The following is a 20,787-nucleotide window of genomic DNA, read 5'->3' as shown; positions in this document are numbered from 1 at the left end:
AAGAGGGATTTAGACTTCAATTGTAAGCCTTTGCTTTTACAATTGCTTCCAACATTGGTAGAAATGAAAAATGGTGTCCATAATCCGCATAGAGATGCAAAGAATGGCACAGTGTATAGAACAGGCGCAGATGGTTGGACCATGACTTAAGTTTATGTAACGCACATCTGTCTTACTGTCGTACTGATGCTGCTGCTTCTGTGGATGAGAAAGAACAAGCAGAAGGAAATGTTGCCTAATGGTGGTCCGCATTCACATGCGGTTGTGAGGCCAAGATAATCTGGTCTATTTCCCAGTGGGAAGTCGATGTGAAAATATTTTGTTACAGGTCATTTTGGAGTATTTCTATTGGTCCACCCATTGATATGTCAAAAGTGAAAAATAAAAAATACAGGTTTTTGGATGACAGCAGCGACTTGCTTATGAAAATCTGCAGTTAAGAGTCACACTGTAAAAAACCTGTCCAGTAACATTAAGGTAAAATACTGGCAGCAGGGTTCCTAGTCGTTCACTCTTATTTGACAGGGGTTATACCAGATTCTCAGTTACAGCTCCTTACTGATTCAGTAAAATATGAATAAATACCATATTTATGTATGAATGTAACAATACTGCACTGTTACAACCGTATTTTACAGGGTTAAAGTGACTGTTAAATTAAGCTTTCAAAATGTTGTTTTATAAATACAGACTCACCACAATTTAGTACTTAGTACAGAATGATGCTGTTCATTTACATTGTCCTCAATGCTGGTGTGCACTGTTTGCCCTTTTTTGTAGTGCATTTTTAACAGATGCACCATTCCTTCAAATCAAGTAAAGAACTGAAGAAGAATCAGCCCACCCTCTATGTAGCCTGAGGTCATTACTCCCACCACAGCTCTTATAAATGGTGAGGGGAGGGGGCCAAACTCTGTATCTACTGGCACCTACAGATCTAACAAAACACTGCACACATTACTGCAAATTTGAATAGCTAGCACAACACCAGGTTTACAGAAGATAGATATTCCTTCCTAGAGTCTTTTGCTGCTGCAGACCTCTTAAACACACCCAGCTGCATAGCATGTGAAGGATGCAGTTAATCACTTAACACCTGATGGGAGTTATTCTGGACTTTCAGAGTTGCTTTTTTAACTCTGGTGTTGTAGCACCATCTCTTTGGTGACTGAGAGTAAACCCAATCTGAGATAGATCTCTAGTGTTGGATTAACCAATCTACTACGAGGATGAAACTTGAGGAACAGGAGGAACTGCCACAGTAAAGTGCTGTAAAGACAAATATGAGACAATACTGTTAAATTATTTTCATGATATTGACATTTTTTTAAGAATAACAGGAACGTATCTTTGAAAATGGCTGTTTTACAGCATTTATTGACCATGCAGTGAAGAAAGAGACTGCAGTGAGTCCAAGTACACTAAGCCATTTGGAAGTCACAGTTATTTTCAATAACAAAAGCATGTCGTAACATTATATGACTTATTTCTCCCTGGAAGGTCTTTAAAACAACTGGAGAAATTCTGTCCAAAGTACAGATTCTACCCTAACCTCTCAATCAGTATCACATTTGTGTTGGTGAGTAGCAGAGGAGGTATCGTACCATGCTTTGCATTCAAACAATGCCATCAGCATTTGATAACATGGGAAGGGACTGTAAGAGAGGGGGGGAGAACTCAGAGGGTTTATCAGGGGTTATCCAACATCCTGACTTTACTAACTCTCTTGTCGCTGAATGCAATCAGATCCTCACAGCAATGCTCCATAAGTTTCTCCAACAAAAGCAGAATAAACCCCTTTTAATACCCTTGATTTCAAAAGAAACAGTAAATCATGTCAATATGCAAATGTATACGGTAAGAGAGAGAGTTCCTCAGAGCTCTGAGAGTTCCTTTGCTGGCACGCATGGTGATTTAGACAAAGGTCTCTGTGTTTGGATGGAGAAGGAGGTTTGCCAAGGGCATTTGGGGTAATGATTTTACGGACGGTAAATTGGTACCTGGACCTTTTTCTGGAAGAAGAAGAAACCAGGGAAACACTGCACACTACACTCGCCCAGGGTTGGATCTAGGGGTGAGCCCACAGGGACAGCCCCAGTGAAGGGGCATCCCAGTTAAAATCTTGATGCATTTGAACCGTGTTTGTGTGTGTGTGTGTGTGTGTGTGTGTTTGTGTGTGTGTGTGTGTGTGCATGCCTTCCCTCTCGTAGACTCGCGCTGCTGTAATGTGGATTGGCATGTGGACACTCTCATATGGACTACTGGAACCGGCTCTGTCTTACAATGGTACAGCACTGGCAAAAGTACACACACAAAATAAATGGGCAGACAAAAGGTACACTGCATGCTTTAGTCGTTAACACTTACAACTCCCACACAGGCTTGCCGGGTACAAGACACTTACAAACCAGGAGCACAATTGTGAGTCCTCTGAGCCAATTTCTCCTCAGGCTCAGAGAATTGGCTCTTACAACCATTACAAATATGAAACAACCACAGAATAGGAAATCAGAGCAACTGAATTATAATCTCTATGGATCTGGCAGTGTATGTAAGTGTGTGTGTGTTTGTGTTTGTGCTTTCTAATAATCAGTTCTGGGATCAGAATAATGCTACAAATTGGCAGAATAACAGGATCATAATGCCTATTCCTTCATTTATTTGGAATATAGAAATTCTCTGTATGCAAGACAAATGAGACTTTTAATCCAGATACTTTTCTTTGACTGGCAAAATGATTGGTATTAACATCGACTAGATGTTTAGAGCAAGCTTTGAAAAACAAGCCCCCTTCAGAGAACAAATGACGGTAATATATGAAAGACGAATACAGCAATTTAAAAAACAAGAGATGTTTAATTATGAAAGCCTGGGAGTGCTGGACACAGTGACTCATCTACTGTCTTCCGTCTCCACGTGATCAGGCACAAAGTAATGGGCCTTAGTGATTTGTGATGTGGTACACGTCCCTGGGATGTTACTATCTTAATAAAATAAAGGACACTTTTACAGGTCTCAGAGAGAGCCCGACTCTGTGCTCTTAACGTAATAAAACCTGCAGAAGCTTTGAATCCTATAACACACTTCACAAGGGCAATGCTGGCATGATGAATTGACCTATCAGGGCTTCCAGGGCTCCTGAGGATTCTAACTCACTCCAGAGTGTTCCTCCACTGTCCTGCACTCCCACGCTCTCGGCCTGAAACATGGCCAGAGCATCAGCATAGCGCATACGTACATCTGCACTCCGATGCAACGAGGCTGGAATGCAGGATTAGGTTTGCTGAAGACATGGGGAATTGGTGGCGATGATTTTACTGGCAGTAAAATGGTGCCCGGTAGCTCTCCTGGAAGGAGCAGAAACCTCAGGAACCCACACAGTGCAAATCTGAAAGCATTTAGATGGTCCTTGGAAACTCATACACTCTGGAAAATTGCCACTTGCTTGTCTTCTGATGGCCATAAGCAACAGCTTATTTTAGACCCTAAACAAGAACAATGGCGCCTTTGTAGCTCCGTCTAAAACAATGTTCTTAGAATCGGCACAGCTCTCGGCTGGTTCCTGACCTCCTTGCGGCACGGATGGGTTTGCAGAGCAGCCTGCTGACACGCCTCTGACCCCCAACACCCTGCACAACCAGGCATGTGCTGGAGAGCAACAAAGTGAGACAGACAGCGAGTAGTGAGAGAGCAGAGAGAGCCCCAAACACATCCCCCCGATGGACTTTGCAAGCTGGCAGCATCAAAAGTCGCCTTGCAAGTTCTTTCAGTCTGGAACACTTCTGCCTCAAGCCTGAATCGACCTCCGCCTGGGGTTTTCCCAGAAACTTCCGAATGATTCACCATCTTTCTGTTATCTCCCTCTCGGTTTTCTTGTTTCTCGCCCTCCTCCTACTCTGTCACTTCTTGTTTTTCTAACATTAAGAGGCATACAGGCAGTTTTCGTGTGTGTGTGTATTCTTGTGTTACCAGTCGTTAACATAAGCCTCCATTCCGATAACTTTATTAGGAACATACGTACACCTACTCCTTCTTGGATTTTTTGACCAGCCAATCGCATGGCAGCAGTGCAATGCATACAATTCTGCAGATACAGACCACAGCGGGCTCAACGTCTGTCAGCCAAGAACAGAAGACTGAGGCTGAAGTGGTGGTGGAGGTGGTGGTGGTGGGGGGGGGGTCCCCAAAACTGAACAGCTGAAGACTAGAGAAACATAACCTGGCCTGACGAATCTCATTTTCTGCTAAGGCACACAGATGGCAGGGTCCGAATTTGGCATCCACATAAATCCATTGACTCAACCTACCTGGTGGCAACAGTCCAAGCAGGTGGAGGTGGTACGATGATGTAGGCAATGCTTTCTTGGCCTCTATGAGCAGAGGAAGGCCCTATCCAGTACTACCACTACTACTACTACTACTACTGTTCCTCATAAAGTGTATATTCATGGCTTAGCCAGTGGTGTGACAAGCCCCCCGAAGTCATGTCTACACACAAAGCAAAATGCTGCCATCTTATTTGGTCTTTGTTTGCTGCTTCCCCACTGTAACCCTTCAGTCATGCATGTGTGTCTGAGTGCCTGTGCCATCTGTTGAATTTCCATGCCTCACTCCATTCATCCATGGTTAGCTCCATCTCTGTCAATAAAAGTTGCTCTCTGCATGTGCCCTCCCCTCTTGTGTACTTTCTCAGAGCGTGCATATGGTTGAAATTACAGCGCAAAGATTCAAATGAGAACCCTTTAGAAGTAAGTGCTTGAGGTTTCGAAAGTGCTCCAGTCTGCCGGGTTTGCTTTGTGCGCTGCTGTTCGGCTTCCTTCATTATACAAATGGTTACTTTCACTTGTTGGAAGTTTTAGGTGATTACATGAAGTGTCCTCTCCAACCTACCGACATGGATGCAGAGTGTATCTGTGTGCGTAAACTGCAAATGTGCACTGAAGGACACATTTTGCTCACACATTTTTATCCACTGCTTCCTTAAATAGATTTCTTGCTGGTAATGGATAGAAGGTAAGAGGTTTGTTACAAAGTGACAATTTGGCCTGGGATCAAATTTCAGCAAATAAAGTCAATTAGTTGATACATGTTTAGTGTGAATTAGCTTTTTTGTTTTTGTACTGATGTTGTTCAGAAGTATGTTGTATAAGCAATGGCAGTGCTACAAGTGATCCAGTGACCCATTTTTATCACTGGCCCAGACAAAATTCCTAGAATGCATCTTTCACACGTTTGATCCCTGGAGATTCCACATCTATCCATGGCTGAGCATAATTGGCCTCGCTCTCTCTAGGTGGGTAGGAAGCACACGCTAGACTTCACACTCTCAGCACTGGTAGCACTGTGTGATAGCTGGACTCCTAACTAGTGGGTGGGAATTGAGAAGGAGTAAATTGGGGAGATTGAGGGAAAAATTTAACTCACTAAATATATGACATGTTTAAAATTCCACTTCTGACACCAACAAATCAAAATCCTAGATTTAAGGGGGGTTTACTAAGTATTGCTCCGGCCTGAGCTACCAACACTCTCACAAACACCCAGCTACAGAAGCTTCTCATCATGCTGGAGGAGGAAGTATGAGTTTAGTGAGAATTGCACTAGCTCACTGCTAGTATTTTTGGAGATACTGTGAATGTGTGGAAGAGAGCTCTGTAAAGGACTGAGAACAAATAAACCTGGCTTAGGTACGAAAGTGTCTGAGCCCACATATAGCACTAAATTAGTAGAATCATCAAATCTGAACAAGGCAGATCTGCACCCAGTAGAACATCTAGACCAAGAAATCTGCTCCAGAATAATCTGCAGGAATTGCATGATGCTATTATGTCAGCATGTCAATCAGGATCTCAAAACAATGAAGCTATTTTGAAGAAAAATGAAGGCCTAGCTAGTATACCCACAGTATAGCATTAGATAAATACAGTAGCTACAATTCTCCAAATCTGCTAACAAGCACCTCAAGACTGACATGCATTTTTGAGCTTGCAAGCAGAGTGGCCATCTGTGATGATTAGAGTTAGGCCTTCATTTCAGGCCAGGAATGTAAAAAAGCTCTGCTAGACCCCCTACTACCCCCTGCTAGTAGTATGTTAGCACTATAAAGCAATGCACCTGAACATTTTTGGCTGTTCTATATTCAACAAGACATTCAAGACATTCAGTGTTTGATTAGAGGTGTGTGACATACATTTTATGTACGTATTTGTATGCAGCAGTTTAACAGTGTATATTTCAATAAACAGCAGCTGCCAAAAACTGACTGAAGTCTGCCAAGATTCACAGGCAGTGATGTATATAGAAGAAGGCCCAGTGTTACATAATTTAAACACAACTGATCCCCCCCCTTTGGAAACTGGAACATGATTGGTTGAGACCTCTGTGAGCTGGTAATTGTGTTGGTGGTTGTTTTGATGCATTTGGTTCCATCAGTGAAGGCCTACCCAATAGCTGTATCTTATCTGATAAAATGATGAAGAAAATGAGCCTGACTGGACAGTTTTCCATTTAGAATTCCATACATTTAACATTAACATGATAGGTTTTAAAGAGGTAATATAGATTAAATAGGTAATACAAGTTAAAACAAGCTGCATTTTATTAATTAAAAAAAGATAAATTAACAAAATAATAATAAAAAATAACAGGCTGATTCCTAATAACAAACGGGTTGTCTAATCCCCTGAATCAATCAGGCATTCTCTGAAGCCCTGCAATGCCCTGAGGGTTCCCCACTGGGCAAGCATATTAAATTTAAGTAGGTCATTATTGTTTCTGTGTGTAAAGCACAGGCGAGGCGTTCAGATGTTTTCTATTATGATTCTATTATGAGCTCTGACTTTTACGTGTTCTGGTTGAGTATCAGGTCAGTGTCTCCTACTGAAGTTTTTTTTTTTTCTACCGCAGTGTCTGAAGTGCACTTAGCACACACCTCCATTACGAGTACACTGCCTATACTGTGCCGCATGCAGGGGTGAAATTTGTATTCAACCCATCCACAAATGTCTTGACTATCTAAATCAGAAGTCCTGGTGCTGTGTCTCTGCATAGCTGAAACAGTACTAGCAGCCTTTTGTCCATTTTTCCAAATAACAGAGGGTCATATAGTGTCAAAATCCACATAAGCAAGTCTGCTTGAGATTACCTAACAACTTGACATGGCTTGAGGCAATTGGGCTACCATTTAAGCAGAAAGTTTAGAGTAAGCCTCTGCCATTATTTGCTAGTACAGGTGGGAAATATGGCAGAAATGTTATATCATTATGCTTAAAGACATGTTTGTGATATAAAATATGGATTATAATACGATTACATAGGCAAAATGCATTAGAAGTGTCAGTAGAAAAATCTGTTGTCAAGAACTAAACTTTGGGGCAAAGTTTTCTGTCTGGACCTGGTTTGTTTTACATTGGCTTCTAATGAATAAAGCTTCAAAATGTCTGATTCTGCAGATACAAGGTTTTCGTGTGACATCAGAAATGCATGTGGTTTATCATAATAAAATGAACAGTAATTATAAGGTATCATCAGATAACCCAATTCTGCTAATGTGGGGCTCACATGGATGGAATGCGGACTAAGTGGGTTCCGTGTGGGTTCCAGGTGTACATGTGTTTTTACTGGGACCAGGTTGGGCTTCCCAAATGGGCCAGATTGTTACATCTCACCTTAATCTCACATGGGTCCCTTCTAAGCCCCATATGCAATGTACAACCCAGATGGCACCCATGTTTAACCCCCCCTGGTCCCACCACTGACTGGTGGGCATCTGTATGTGGAACCCGAGCACAAAACTTTCTGGTTCCAAGCTGGGCTACTCATACAGGCCCCAAATGGACATGTTAGCTGGATAGTCACAATATCCTCAAATCTCCAGAGTAAAACTAAAGCAGAAACACTCGGCTGATTAATACATTTCATGTAAACATGAAGTCATGCAATCTGACCTTTCGATAAACTGTTGTTTTACATGCAAATGATTACAGATGTGGTTGACTTCACGCCTCACAAACCTTGCCATTTGATAAACACGTGTGACCGCTAATTCCCTGACCACATTAACAAGCACAAACAAGATTCTGACCATGTGACCTGACCTTTCAGCTACTGTGTACTGAGCCTTCGTTATTTTTTTCTTTAGAAGAGTCGGGGATGCTCCTTTAGTCATCAACATGGCACATCGCTAAACATTTCTGGTTATAGTAAAAGGCTAAAAGCTAAAAAAGCTAAAAAGAAAGTTAGAATGAATTCACAGCTTGGAAAGCCCAAACTCTTGCCCTGGTGCTTTCGCAGGGCTTTAAATATAATAGCTGAAATTAAAGGTGAAGGTGCTTTGTGCAAATATAACAGAGGGTGAAAGATCTAGTCATGGCAGCTTTAGATAAGGTATTGAGCTGGTAAACAGTCAGGGCTCAGAGATGATTAATACACAGGGCAGATTAGGAAATGCCTGTATGCTGCATTGAGGTACACATGGTTAACCCATTAATCCCTAGAGGGCTGTATGTAGGCCAGAACTTCAATTCCCTGACCTTAAACAACATAACCTAGCCATTAGTTTAATAGCAAATACAAAGAGTTTATAGTAGTTACTGAATAACAAAATAATAATTAAACCATAATAATATATATTAAGAAACATATATTATATATATTAAGTGCATCCCTATGTAGTCAAGGCTGGAGGCTAGACCAGACCATCCCAAAACTGTTCTCGTCAACGCACATACACACTCAGAAGAGTGGTTTCTAGTGTTGCACCAATACCAATACTCTATAGCAGGGCTGCTCAATCCTGGTCCTGGAGCTCTACCACCCAGAAGAGTTCAGATCCAACACAGCTGACTCTAATGTTCAGTTGCTCCTGAAGGCCTTCATTATCTGGATCAGGTGTGTTAGATTCAGGGTGGAGCTAAATTCTGCAGAGTGGTAGATCTCCAGGACCAGGATTGAACAGCCCTGCTCTTTAGCCTCTACCGACACTGTGTTTAAGTGCCTGTATCAGTGCCAATACCGATACAGGCACTAACACAGTGTCGGCAGAGGCTATAGAGCGCACTGATACCATGTTTACCATGAAGCTTACTGATGCTCTACACTCTACACTTTTTTTTACATAGAACATTTTGTTTGCATACTTTTTTATTATATAACCAACATTTCTGTTGTATTATTTATTTATAATATTTACACTTAAGACATTTAGCAGACCCTCTTCATACGGCATTATCCAGACTGACTTACTTCGTTGTTTACTCAGAACAATAGCCTTAGCTAGTTTGTATAGACTAGGATCCAGATAAGCTATGATACCTAAGTATCTGAGCTAAGATACCTTAGCTTAGATACTACTAAATATAAAAGTCATTATGGAGACCATAACACATAAAATTACACTTCGCCCAAGTACTCTTAGAAAGAGGTGGCTCTGTCCATGTGATTCCTGTGTTTTGTCCATGTGATTATGTATAAAAATGACTACATTGCTACATTAGTAACAAATGCTAAAGTAAAGCATTCTGTGGAACAGCTCCAGAATCAAACCACTACCAAATTTCCACAGGCTAACCCACCTGCACTCCACTAGACTAACTAACCAACGCAGTCAGCAAAGTGGGCCTGTACCATTTGAGGAAGAAGCTCTGATTTATCCCAAACCTGACTCTCCTGGCACTTGAGTAAACTTCTGCTTTGCAGAATCCTGAACATGAAGCATTGATGAGGAGTAGATGAATGATGGATGACAGGCATGGAAGCATATGTGACAGGTATCTTATGCAGCTTCCTGACTGAATGTGTTGTAAGTGATGACTGACATTTTTTTGGGCTAACTCAGCTTCTTTCCCTCTATAGAGGACCTGCTATTTGTCATCTGCAGCAGTTTAAAATACAGAAGCACCCATTTTCACAGTGCAATCCAGATAAAGGTGCCCTGCTCACTTATAATGCTGTTAGATCTTAGCAGCTATGTGTCATACGCCAGAGAGAGTGAGATAGTGTGAGGTGTGAGAGTGATATACGAGAGAGCAGTTAAGAGGAACAGCTTCAATCTTTATGTAGCAATTTCAAAGCAGTTCAATCATCCTAATACAGCAGGTATTAACCCTTTACGGCAGACAAAAGAGTGGGTATTTCTGCTGTTAAATCAGCTCTTTAATAACATGATCGATCAGCGCTGCTGTAGCATTCTGCTCATATGCAGTGAACATGATCCAACAACGAAACAACCTTTTTGAACAAGAAACTGCATGAATAGGAACATACCACACGTTGCATGTCCTTTCCATTGTATTTTTCCTCTGACCAAACTAATCAATAACAAGTACTTACTGAAATTACAGATCATGCTTTATAAGCATTGTACAGCAGTACAATGAAATTTACCCTCCCAGAGCAGTGGGCCACGCTCTCAGCACCCTGTGAAGCAATTGCTCAAGGGCACCTGAAGGACGACTACCGAAAGAGGAGGAGAAAGCACTGTTGCCTGAACTAGCGACCTTCCGCTCCCAGGCCTGCTTCTCTAACCTTTAGGTCATGACTGCCCCCTATTACTACAGGCTATGTGGTCATGTGTTAAAGAGGACAAAGACTCAGCTGATTCCCAGCTAGATGTTTGGTTTGACAGGGTGTTAATTAATTCTCACCAAAAACTCCCTGAAACGAGCTGGGAGATTCTGTTGAAAGCACAGGCTGCAATCGAAACCAAATATTTATAGATATTTATGGTTAAAAGATTCTTTTATTCTGATATAAAACTAATGCAACATTTTGTTTATTTTTATTGAATTGTATTTTTTTTTTAGTTGATAACTTGATAACCAGTTGATATTTTTGCCAGTTGGCAAAAATATATAAAAATATACCTGTCTGGAATTGCAAGTGAATTTTAGGTATGGAAAAAATTAACTCATCAGTCAACTCTGTTATTGTTAAACTGTTCACATCACTTAAACCATTAACAGAGTTGACATTTTCCATCATTTTATGCCTCAACTCCATATACTAACCTTAAATCAGATACAACACAGCATATAAAAACAGAATATATAAATGTATATCAGAAAGTTCAGTGTGTATAGTATATGTAAAGTATAACTTAACATGTGAATATTCAGTATTTCTATTTTGTAAATATCTGTTCTTTTCTACTACTAAGTTTTTCACTCACCTTTCCAGCTGTGTAATGTGAAGTGACAATAGACGTGATTTTATTTGATTTGATTTAAATTATATGGATTTTTAACAGATTATCGTTAATTAAAAACTGAATTGGGGGATTCACTCAATATCTAATAAAACATCTGAGCAGATACTGTTCATTTATTTTATTTCATTCAAAATAGTGAAAGTTTAAGTTAATATAAATAAATATCACTTCCACTCTCTTCCACCTGCCTGACATCACTGGCTGTGGTTCACGTGTTTTTTTTTTTGTTTGTTTTTTTATTAGAACTGTTTTGCTCATTTTATGCAGTTAGGGGTAGTAGAGTTGACCATGAGATTAGGACAAAAATATTTTATTAACAATTAATTAATTAATTCCATACTCTACAGGAAATGATTTTCATAAAATGTTCATAGAGTACAAAAGCACAAAAACTGAAAATTATTTAATGTAAAATTCAAGTTGAATTTATAAATCAGGAGACAAAGACAGTCAAAAATGTGTGAGCTGGGAGTCATTTAATTAATATTTTGTGTATCAATATAGCCTAAAACATATATCAATCATTATTAATAGTGCAAAAAAATCTATGTAATTAGTATTATTATTCAAAATGGACTTAATGAAGATAAAAATAATAAAAGGTTTATCCAGGAGATGCAAAATGTACCTCCAATTCAAGAATGGCCCATATCTTTCATTTTCCTAATTAAATTTATCCTTAATTCAATCCCTTAAATTCATCTCTCAACTATGTAATATCTCATATCAAAATCTAACAAATAATTACATATCTATTACGTATAAACATTGTTTTTACAGTTTTACACTATAACGGACACACAGACACACTCACACTGCACCATGATTTGTTGAAAATGTCCAAGAGGACACCAAATTCCAGGTGGCATAAATGCTTGCCTCTAAAGACTTGAGCTTCGTTGCTCTGAGATCCTCCATCTTTTCCTGAATTGTGGTAATGAGTCTGGCTGAGCTGGAAGAAGAGAAGTTCTCCCTAACCTGCTTGTTCTGCTCCGTCTGATGTGACTTGAGGCTTGAGGCTTGTGCACGTATACACATCTCCAGTGAATAAGCATAAAGCAAAAAAACAAGCCCCAGCTCCAATCCTCACCATTGATCCTTTCTGCTGCACTCTGCGCCTGTGTGAACCCGTCGCTCTAACAGTGGCACTTTAAAATATTCACGTGCTGATTGTGTGCAGGTGTGTTTGTGCATGACTGTGCCGATGAGCGAGGAGTGGGTTCTTTCTGAAGCAGGTCTATTCTGAGCAGATAGAGGAAGCAAGTGTCAAAACCTGATGCTCGTCTTCTCCTCCTAGCCTTCTATTATCCTTCCTTTCCCTTCTCTACAGCTATTGTATGCCCGTCCCTCTCCAACATTTCTCAGCCGAAACCTGCAGATGACCCTCAAATTTTCTCTTCAGGAAAATCCACCAGACAAAAGGCCCAGTGTTGTGGAGAGATGTGATTATGCTGCTGGTTCTGTGTGGTTTTGGCTCAGCTGGCTTAGAAGCAGATCACCGGTTTAGGAGCGGATCTTCAGCTTCTCACCACGGCCACACATAGGTCACCATGGAAGCTTCCTTTGAGTCCTCTGTTGTTGTTCAAAACCGCTTGTACTTTCAGATTTCACGCACAGGTTTAGAAAAGATCAAAAAATGCTGAACTTCACTGGAACTTGTCTTTTTTCTATTTAAACACACAAGCTTAATATTTCAATACAATGTTTAACCAAAATTGTTTTTAGGTGCAGTATGGATGACCTGTCTGTGGAAAACACAACACTAAGACAGCAAAATAATCTATTTATACAAATATATAACCTATAATCTAATAATCTATGATCATTTACATAATTATTTATTGTTATTTCATTGTTTATTACTGGTGTTATTGTTTGTTTTTCAGCTATTTTAGTTACTATTATTATTTAATTACTTTTGGGGATTTTTCTCTAGTTTTATTTTCATGTATCATTTTATAACTAAATGTGTGGTCTTGTTTTTTCTATACTTTTTAATCATAAATGTATACTTTCTATTTTACACCGTCCAGTGGAAAAGCGCCATAAGCACTGTATCAAATTCCTACTACGTACAAGCAGATGTAAATAAAAGGATCAGTAAAAATAAAAAGGAGTTTAAATTACATTATTAATACTTGCCCTTATTTAAGAATAGCACAGGCAACAGCAGAAATGAACTCAAAGTAACACACACACACACACACACACACACACACACACAAACACACACATTACCACACAAAAACCACCGACCACTACAAGATTCCACAAGAAGGTAGCTCACTAAATATGTGTGCCTACATGCAAAAACGGCATCTAAGAGCATAACAAACAAGTTTACACACATTTGTGGAAGCACACTCTTACAAATAAAGGTGCTACAGAGGGTTCTTTGAGTGATACTATAGAAGAACCGCTTTTGTAAATGATGGGTTAGTGTGTAGAACCTTTAAACTGGAAGAACTTTCATCAAATAAGGAGTCATTAGACCTTTCAAAGGTCTCTTCACACAACTTACACTTACAGCTCTCCTATGCATGCTTCACATGAGGTCTCAGTTTTACCTTGCCAGCATCACAGGACCTATCAAGGAGTTCCAGTGGCTGTCAGCTGGGCTTATCACAGAGAATGCGTTCAAGCCCACTGTAAAAAAGATGTTCCCACTGCCACACAGATAACACGAACCAGAGATCTGACATGTTTGGGCCATTTTACCTGTTGTGTGAATCTAGCCTAGAGAATCAATACAGCGTATAATTTAGAGTTCCCAGATCGTTTGAGTATGACTGTAAATCTGGGTATGTTTTGATGAACATCCTTAAATGGGGCCCTTCATGTTTGTGGACGCCAATGTCTACACTTAAAAAACTGCACTTGTCAAACAAAGGGATTTACGGTGGTTAAAATAATGCATTAAATATGTAAAAAAAAAAAAAAACACTAGAGAGAGTTGCAGCCTCAGCATCTGCCTTGCTGTTGTTGTTGATGCTGTGCAGCAGTTTCTGAACAGGCGTAAGCAGACATTCAGACTGGATCAAAGGCAAGTCTGAAGTACAGTCCTGAGAAAAAAATAAGACACCCATAAAAAACGTTGTCCTTTTTAATATTTAAACATCTGGACATTTTATCTACATTTGGACAACAGTGAGGATGATGGTAAACATCTAAAATCTTAAATGTAATTTAAATGTAAATGTAATTAATAGAAATACTAGTTTCTTCTGAATAGAAAGTTAGGACACCCCAACATTTTATACTACTTCACATGACTAAAATTAGAATTAGATGCAGCACACCAGCGGCAGATGATCAGAACATGGATAGAGGGGATTTTGGAGAAGCCTGTCTTATTTAACCTCTTAAATGTTCCGCCGCCGGGACAAACGCTTTATTACACACTTCTATTACCAAGGAATAGCCAGTCTACACAAAGGTCTCTGTAGTTACTAAATAATCCACCTTAGTGTGGAATAAGTCTTGGAGTGTTAAGGGGATAAACCTCAGACATTTGGTTTGCTCTTGATTGTTGGCGTGAGTGGTATCACCATGGTGAGATCCAAAAAGCTCTCTGAGAGCTTCAGAAAGAAGGCCGTTAGAAAAATCAGACGTTCTACTGTTTGCTAAATAATTTACAAGTAAAACAACTGCCCACACGACCAGGTCAGGCCGTCCCAGCAAGTTCAGTCCAGGTGCAGACCATAAGATTACCCAAGAAGTCTCCAACAATCCTAAAACGGCCTTACGGGAGTTTAAATTTACATTAAAGGTATCCAGAGCGACTTAAGAAAGTGCTTCGCTATTTACTCAAGAATAACCTCAGCTAGCTTGAATAGACTAAAATTCAAAGAGACCTCTTTGTGTTTAGACACTACTAAACACAAGTCAATATGGAGACCATAATACTCTACACTTCACCCAAGTATTCCCAGAAGAGGTGGGTCATAAAGGATGGCGGGTCGAGCCGAGCCGTACTTGAAGCGCGAAGGGCTCTTGGTACAGATCGGCTTTTGACCACTGCCATCAAGTACAGAGGGGCTGGTCCATTCTTGGCTTTGTAGGCCAACATCAGGGGTTTGAATCTAATGTGGGCAGCAGCTACAGGAAGCCAGTGAAGAGAACGCAGCAGAGGAGTGACATGGCTGAACTTAGAAACGTTGAAAACAACCCGTGCTGCCACATTCAAGGGAAACCAGCCAGAAGGGAGTTGCAGTGATCAAGTCTTGAAGTGACAAAAGACCTACAAGTAGCTCGTACCACAGTTGATGTCAAAGTACAGCATCTACTATCCAAAAGAAACTGCATACGTTTGAGTTTCATAGAAGCAGAGAAAGGAGGAAAGCTTTGCTTTCTATGAATTTCTATGAATTGTTGGAATTGCTATTCATTTAAAGCAGGCATGAATACAGCATTCAGAGACTGTGCTTGGTAAGAAATCTAAATTGTTGGAGTGGTATACAGAGAGATGCTGGTGTGTGGTCAGTTGCTGAGGTCGAGTGGGGAGACTGATGCAGCCGGCAGCTGTGTAGACTGTAAAATGGGTAATCCTGCCCTAACAATAGGCCCTAACATGCAAGAACACCACAAACATGCCCAAGCTTCTGCTGCCTCCTCCGGCTTAGCCTTCTGCAGGAAAAGCTCCGCCATAAAAAACGCTTGACTGGCAGGGGCTGGGGGGCTCTTGGGTCTAATGCAATAACACACAAGAGCCAGGCCTGTATTCTCCCTGGGCCACACCAACACAGGGCGTTCCAGCAAAGACCTTGGCATGCGGGTGACAAAAATCCCCGGGATTGGTTCTCCCTTGCCGGCCTGAGCCCTTGACAAGAGGACGCATAAAGCTGTCATGATCCCTTTGAGTCATCTGACAATTCCAGTTACGTCAGTTTTCACGGCACTGGTCAGAGGCACTGTCGAATGGGTAGGGGAAAAGCTGAATATGGAAAATATCCAAACCTACAGCTGTAGGGTTAACTCTTAAAAGTCCAGAGATATTACTTTCGTTTTGACATAACATTCCAAAGACGTAGTGACAATGGTAGATGTGGAAAACCACACACAGGAACTGCACTACTATACTGAGCTACTGCAAAGACGACTTTCCATTCTGGAATGGAGAGCTGTATTCACAAACTTGAATGAAGCCTCCTTCCCTTTCCACTTTCCTTGTTTTTACTTCATCTAATATTCATGTGGATGCACATGCTAATCAGCTCTGCTAATATTAAGTGAAGCTATGAGCTACATGTTAGGCAAAGTCAAGGAAAGCAGACAGGATCACAGGTTTCAAGCAACTATTTTGGACTATTGGACTATTTTGGTGAGAACGAAGAGTTTCACTGCCTCATTCAGGGTTGTAAATGTTATGGATGTCTTTGCACACAGCTTGGATATTCATTAAAGTTTGGGATGCTTTGGAGATGCTTCTGAAGCACCACATGTAATAAAATCATTTTCATGATTGTTAAAAAATTCTTGTGGCTGGGACACAGCCAAGCTTTGGCTTGGTTGTTGCAATGCAATGAGTTTATGTCGTTTAAAAAAAATCTAATAAAAGGTGATTTAGTTAACGTCATAATATGAAACACAGCGTTAGGTAAATACTTTTTGTTTTTTAATCTTTTGCATATTTTATTGCTGGAAACACTTGACACACTTACGATAAGAATGTCTGCCTCATCTTAATGATTTTCATTAAACTATTAAAGTTCAAAAGTCAAGTAAACTGACTGACATCAGGATAAGACAGGATCATCTGGCCCTTGAGATTTGTAATGAGTACTTTCAAGGTCTAAATAAAAAAGTATGTATTTTTCTGGAAATTCTGGAAATTGTAATTAAGTGTAGTAATAAAGCACAATTACTTTGGTGGCCCACCCCTGGTAATTACATAATTAATTAAATAGGTTTTAGCACTGTATTTACCTTTTATTCTGCAAAGCACAACTGTACAACCAATAATAACCTTATAAATGAATACATTCAAATCATAAAATAGTTGCTCTTCAATTTACATGGAATTGGTTGGACATTTATACTTTACTTAATAGGGATGGGTGGTATAACAGTAACACTGTATGTTATGGTATTTTGAAATGTTTATGATATTTCAAAATTATGACATGTCTGATCTGCCAAATTTCTGTCTATCTAGTATCCAACCAAATAAACTCATTCCCCCATGTGCATTTAAAAAGGTACAGGGTGGGGTTGCTGTGGGAGCTCACTGATCAGTAATGTTAGCTGGAACACGGTCTATGCTGTGGTGATTAGACTGCTGGCTAACTTATCTAAGCCTTGGCTACAAATCCAAACGCAGCAGAACCGGCAGCAGTTAGTCAACAGAGCAGCTGCTCTGGGCTGTCTGATACTCAGTGGATCTGTAGCGGAGCTAGATCAGCAAAGGCTAGCTTAGCAGATGCCTACAGATCAAAAACCTACAAAACAAAATCATGAATTTCAGTTTTCTGCCCTTCTATCACCAGTCACTCGATCTGAGTCATTCCCATCTAAACGTTTATAAGTGGGCTTTCCATCAGACAGACTGGTGGTCAGACTGTTATCCTGATAACTAAGCTAATGCTAGAACCAATTTCTCTCTTCTGACTTAGAGCAGGTGAACCTCTGCAGTTGTTGTGAGACTGACGGTTTAACATTTATCGAATGACTACTTAGTCTGTGACCCTTGTGACCCTTGTGAGCTAACTGAATTTTGTGTTTCATCGTTGTTTTGGACAAATGCCGGCTACTTTGCACAACTTACACTACTCTCCGCTATGAGTAGTGAAGCTATGAGTAGTATAGCTATGAGTAGCATCAAATTAATACTGTATGTCAAAAACTGCAGTTTCTCATTTTTGTAATTTTCTAAATGCTGATTATACTTGTATTTGTTATGCTCAAACTTTCTATAATCCCAAAGCTCAAAAAGTTTCTTTGTTTTTTCAAACAGATCCTTGGAGACTAGGAGGCTTTCTTTTGAACTCTACGGGGATATCAATGCACAAAGGCAAGCAGCAGAGAGCAAAGAAACAAGGAGAACAAAACCAACCCTCTCATCTCAGCATTCTGTCAGTATGTGAAGCTGTAGAGGGCATGGACGGGTGTATAAACACACCCGAGGGGAGACCACATGATGAGCAGCTGCTTCCACAGGCCTGTGCTGCCTCTTGCCCCGCAGCTGTGTTCAGCCAGAGCGATTTGCCACAGCTCTTCTCTAGATAAGCATCCATTTCTTATGGTCTTAGACACTAGGTATTTCAGGCTGCGAATTACAGTCACCTTATTCTGGTGTTGAGATCAATGTTGCTTCAGTGCAGCTATTTGTGGGGATAAATTACATTTGGGAGACTGATCCGGTTCATTAGGAGGACAGAATCGACCCTAACTTGGTTTCGTAATGTCTGATAAGCTTTGGCAGCTCATTGATGTGTGTTGTGTGTCATTAGTGATGGAAACAGTGCTGACCGGTTCTACTAGTACAAACACTTGTAGTTCAGAGTGCAATGCTTTGAAAAACTGTTGGAGGAAGTGCCTGCGGTTGATTATATTTAATGTTCATTCCCAATGGAATAAAGGTTTAAAAACACAGCAGCTGAATGGAATAGGTTATCCAAAAGCCAATTTTACACAATTTTCCGGCAACCACGAATACAGTCACTCAGCCAAGACATGTTTAGTGTCTGAAGTTTGTTTCTGAAGTTCTTCATTGTAACTACAAAGCTAATGTTGCTTGCAGCAATTCAGAAATGACCAGAAACCTCAAGACAATATAATGTTGCGGCTGTCTTTAGCTTCACTATTATGGCAAAAGTATTGGGACACCAGCTCATTCAATCTTTCTTCTAAACTCAAGGGTTTTGATTAAAGACTTGATGGGGTAACTGTCTCTGCTGTCCAGTGAATTCTTTCCAGTAGATTCTGGAGCATTGCTATGAGGATTTGATTGAAATCAGTAAGAAGAGCGTTAGTAATGTCAGAATGTTGGATGATCACCCCCCCACCTTACCCCCAACTTATCCCAAAAGTACCTATATGGGGCACCATTATTGTTCCAGAGAACACAGCTCCACTGCTTCACTAGCCCACACCTTGCATGTTTCTCTGTTCTGTTACAGGGAGAATGGAGTCTCTGTCATCGCTACTCTGGGCTCAGCTCGCTGCTAACTTCACTATGTTACTCAGGTGAAGCGGGTAATATCAATATTATTATTACTGTACCTCCTCAGTCCCCGCTTCTTTATCAGTGACAGTTCTGTATAGCTCAGCTTGTCCAGAAATGCATGTGTAAAGCGTGTCTTTTAGTGGTGGCACACCTCCAAACTGTAGAGGGAACCCAAGAGCAAGAAACGATCTTTCTTGCATAATACATAATGCTTTGACAGTAAGGATAGACGAAATAAGGAAAATATATGATAACACCACAGGAAATTATGATATTTGATATTTTTCAGTTATCTCAATGCAGAACACACAAGAACCAGTTTGTTGTTAAATTTAGTGACAAAATATGCAGCTTTGTTAATTATGCATCAATTAGCATTATGCAGTGTGTTAATTATTCTTAAATCAGTACATAGTATAAAGGATATATATCACAGGGTGCCAGGTGTGATGTGAAATTATAACACACACACACACACACACACACACACATATATATATATGTATTTTTTATGGGTGTATATATATATATATATATATATATATATATATATATATAGTGATATTTTTATATCACAATATGTATCACTGAAAAAATGACATATGTTTGACAGTGTTTTCCAGTATCATGTAGCACTAACTGTATATACATTTTTTGCATTTAGTATAGGTACATCTGGAACAACTGATGTATATGATGTGTGAACTGCTTATTATGGCCATATGTACTGTCTAACACAGGCCAAGCACAACCCCGACGTTCCTCTCCTCCAACTCCACTGGGCTGTCAATCCTGTGAAGCATCTGCTGTTGTCTGTCTGACAGGAGTGACTGATAGTGACCTTAGACTAGACCATACAGCCACACACATCCCACACACACACCTTCAACCTCCTAATAACTCCTGGCAATCTGTTCCCTCAGTCAGAGGAGGGGGGGGGGTAAAGATGAAGCGGTGGAGAGAGAGAGAGAGAAAATGAGAGTGCAAAAAAGAGCGAAACAGCCAAAGATTTGTGGGGCTCTCGTCCTTTAAACCAATAGCAATTAAGTTAGATTAGCATATTTGTCAGGTCCTTTAGAAAAATGAGCTCTGTACACTCATTGGCTGAAGGCAGGCTTAAAAGCCTTGAAGAAAACATACAGCTGTTGTAAAGAACATCTGCCTCTTGCAGTGAGCGAAGCATTAAAGTATTACTGCAGTGTTTGCGTCTACATGAAAAACAGGAAACACCTTCTGATTTTTATAGGTAAAATTAATATTGCTGTTGCACCATTAGCCTCACTACTATGCTGGCCTCGCCCAGCATTGCTACCGTGGTGTTCACATCGCTTTTGCAACGTTATTCACATTACCATGCTGGCTGCCGGCTTCGCCCAGCATCACTACCGCAGTTATACTGCATGGTTAGTATGCCGGC

General features: G+C 40.3%; 1 protein-coding gene across 1 annotated transcript in view; it reads right to left on the bottom strand.

Moving 5' to 3' along the window:
* The window catches only part of crhr1 (corticotropin releasing hormone receptor 1), a 178,728-nt gene that overhangs the window by 116,839 nt on the left and 41,102 nt on the right, over window positions 1-20,787 (bottom strand). The gene's annotated exons all lie outside the window — the stretch shown is intronic.

Source organism: Salminus brasiliensis, chromosome 12 (genome assembly GCF_030463535.1).
Source record: "Salminus brasiliensis chromosome 12, fSalBra1.hap2, whole genome shotgun sequence".
Lineage (NCBI taxonomy): Eukaryota > Metazoa > Chordata > Actinopteri > Characiformes > Bryconidae > Salminus > Salminus brasiliensis.
Note: the sequence above shows the minus strand (reverse complement) of the source record. Positions and strands in the feature narration are given on the sequence as shown.